At 45.9% G+C, this 3,274-nt stretch overlaps 1 long non-coding RNA gene across 2 annotated transcripts; it reads left to right on the top strand.

The window, feature by feature from the left end:
* The first annotated feature begins 119 nt into the window (after positions 1 to 119).
* LOC119340848 lies at positions 120 to 2,972 on the top strand. 2 transcript variants are annotated; one of them, XR_005164716.1, is made up of 7 exons: positions 120 to 162; positions 252 to 465; positions 574 to 719; positions 824 to 1,044; positions 1,157 to 1,209; positions 1,393 to 1,539; positions 1,711 to 2,972. It is a non-coding gene; the product is annotated as an uncharacterized LOC119340848 (long non-coding RNA). The 2 variants fall into 2 exon arrangements; XR_005164715.1 differs by having other exon boundaries at positions 132 to 465.
* Positions 2,973 to 3,274: the final 302 nt, after the last annotated feature.

The following is a 3,274-nucleotide window of genomic DNA, read 5'->3' as shown; positions in this document are numbered from 1 at the left end:
TCACCCCCTGATTTTCTTCCCCCCGTCCCAGTCCCACCTCTCGTACGACCCACTCGATTTTCTTTCCCCCGTCCCGGTTATCTCCCTCATGGTTTTCTCCCCCTGGCCTGCTCCTCACGCCGGTGTCCCGCGCCACCCCTGCCGACCTCCGGCCGTCGTCCAGTAACCTCTCCCGTGTGCCCTATCTCTCTTCTTCTCCCTTCTCCCTTCCTTTTCTCTCCCTCAACAAATCTTGTCTTTCTCTGTTTCAGAAATAACAGCACCATGGATCCCGATGTGGAGCTCCATTGCGGCCCGATCTGACCTGGGAGCGACCAGATCCGTGCGTCTCCGCCTTGCTCCGCGCGCCTCCATGGTCCGTCGTCTTCCCGAGCGTCGGCGCCGCGCCCAGCCGCCGCCGTCCCATGCCATGGTCGCCTCCCTCCAGAACTACGTGCCATGGCCTCCTCCCTGCCTCTCCCGCAAGTGGGCCTCTGCACCCTCTGCCAACGTCGGTTCATGCCTCGGTGCTCCTCACCGGCGGAATTTTCCAGCTATTCTATTCCTATCATGATCTTCTCCGTTTTGATGTAGATTAACTCCCAGCAACCGTACATGAGCCCCAAGGCACCACGTGATTCTGATGATACACCAACACTGGGTCGGTCCTACATTGTTGACCCGCTCCATTCTATCCGGCAGCTCCATTGGGAAAGCACCAACGTAAAAAACCACCGCAGGTTTCCTCCTCTCCGCTCTAAAGATATGTATTTTCTTGGCTGCAGGGGCAGCTGCACCAAGCAAAGTGGCATGGGATTCATTTGCGTTTCTTTGCTTTTTTCAGGACAAATTCGCTTCAATTTTGTTGTTAGTGACAGATGGCCGCACCGCTCCCACCGCGGCGGCGGCAACGGCAATCTTCCCCTCAATGGTCGTGTCGTACCGCTCCAACGCCATCCGAGACAACCATCGCGTGGTGGAGGAGGGCCACCTCGAGTACATCGGGGAAGCGGTGAGCGCGGTCGCTGACACATGTTCTGTTGAGTCCTCCATTTCAGTTTCCAGGTGTGTGTGTGTGCGCTTTGTCTGGTGCTTGTGGTTTATGGTGTCCATGAGCACAACCACAACCACAACATGTTGACTGAGAGAGTGTGCTCCTGTTGCGTTCTGCATGCAGACCTTGTGGCCGATGAGGCGTACCTGCGTGTTTCTTTGATGGTCGACAACGAGGTACTCCACCGATCTGAATATTTACATGGTTAATGTGAGCTCAATCCTCAAAGGTCTGCGCATGGGTAATGGTTGAAAAGTTCATCCAATTAGAGAAAACTGAATGTGTCTATCAGTTCTTTAATAATACATATTATAGTATGTATCTTTCTGAAACTGATATTTGATATATTTCTGTATCAGATCCAAACTCCAAGTATTCGTGGATATAGGGAACAGTTATGATACAAATAGACTTGATTGTACTGATAATTTTCAGCTTGCACATGGATCCCTTATAGTATGCAATCAAGCTTGATGACAAATTCTTGGAGAGACACTAGGTGCCAGGTAAGGTGATCCAAGACTATTGCTTTCAGTTATTCAATGGTGTTTCATATTACATATTGCTATCAGATATGCCATTGCCTGCAGCGGCAAGCTTGAATGCCATGTTTGCATGTTTATTTTATTCAAGTGTATAGATAAGGGGTAAACTGAACCATCCTAATTCGCTACCAGGTTGGAGATTTGGGATCGGATGCGCCAATAACAAGGGACCAAGGTGCTGAACTAACGGCACGGGCAGAATGATTCTTCATGTACCAACATAGTCGCCGACTAGAGAATTAAGTTAACTGTTTGATTTACTTGAAGCTCCATATTGTAGTTATTTTATTCATTCACTAATTTGGTATAATCCTACTCTAGGAGGATTATCACTGTATGATATGAGATCATGACGTTTAGCAATGATAAAACTCTGACATTGGATGGTTCTTTTCTGAAGTACAGTTGTAAGATCTATGATTCTAGCTTCGACCTTTAACTGGACAGTACTAATTGGACATATAATTGATAAATTATGCACAAGATATTCTGTTGTCTTTTGTTCTCCAATCTGATTCATCTAGCACTTTGTTGACTTTCTAATTGTTCTACCCTCTACCTCTGAAACAAATTTGGTGATTTCTGCTATGATAGTTTCCAGTATAGTCGCGAGTATGCCCATCAATCGTAAAAATATATTGTTTGACTTAGTCGTAGGTTCTGTAGTAGTCTTGCCTTGGCTCTGCTGCCTCTCCTCTCTGCTCCTTGCTGCCTGCGGCTGTCCCATCTCTCCTAGCGCTGCTGCTGCACTTCTTCCGAAGCTCTTCTCAACCCTGTTGCTTAAGTTCTTCTCTGAACTCCAACCTGTTGCTGCTTCTTCCATGTATTTAGTTACATGATTTTAATTTGATCGTCTTCTTGCATCTTATTTTTGCTGACTATGATATTTCCTTAGGTTCACCTTGACCTTCACTGCCCGTGTAAGAGCTTAAGTAAATTGATGTTGTATCATCAGAATCTGTAGCCTTGCTCAGTTTTTTTGTCTATACATACACTTCAATTCCTTGCTCGCACTCAAATCCCTCTTTGTCACAGGATGAATCAGAAACTAAAGATGATGATACGATGGATACAGAAGAAGCTTCCTTTGTCCTCATCGCTGCACTGTAGTCTTTCAGCCAAGCTCTGGTGAATGATGATGGAGAAAAAGATATCGTGACAGAGGTTGATGTCTTCTTGCGTCCAACCCTAGATCACAGGGGCTCTCTTATCAGCAAAATAGCTACTCTAGATGCGCAGATGACGATCGCAAGAGATCATATCTTGAGGATAAGTGAATAACTTTGAGGTCTACATGTCAAGTATAGAAAGAGAAACCTGATGACGACAAGTGTGTCGTCGATATCTTTGCTGCCACTTCTTTGCCAGCCAGAGTGGCTTGTTTTTAGTGACGATCATGGTGTACATGTGTGTATATGTTGTGTTCTGATATACTGTACTACAAGATTTTCTTGGAATGGTTTGGTACTTCCGGGATTTAGACTATGAAGAGCGTATGTGTATGCTGGTTCCATATACTCTGTACGTCTGGTTAGCAGGAGATTAAGCAATGGGCGAGGTTTTGTATCTTCTCAGGGGTTGCTATGCATCTTGCCTTGCATACTCAGCTACGTGTGGTCAGTGATAACAATCGACGGAATCTCCGTTAAAAAGTGTTTGTAATTACTAGCAGCATTCCATAATTTGTATAGGGTTG

This window comes from Triticum dicoccoides, chromosome 7B, assembly GCF_002162155.2.
Source record: "Triticum dicoccoides isolate Atlit2015 ecotype Zavitan chromosome 7B, WEW_v2.0, whole genome shotgun sequence".
Classification (NCBI taxonomy): Eukaryota; Viridiplantae; Streptophyta; class Magnoliopsida; order Poales; family Poaceae; genus Triticum; species Triticum dicoccoides.
This window is presented reverse-complemented; position numbering and strand designations above follow the sequence as displayed.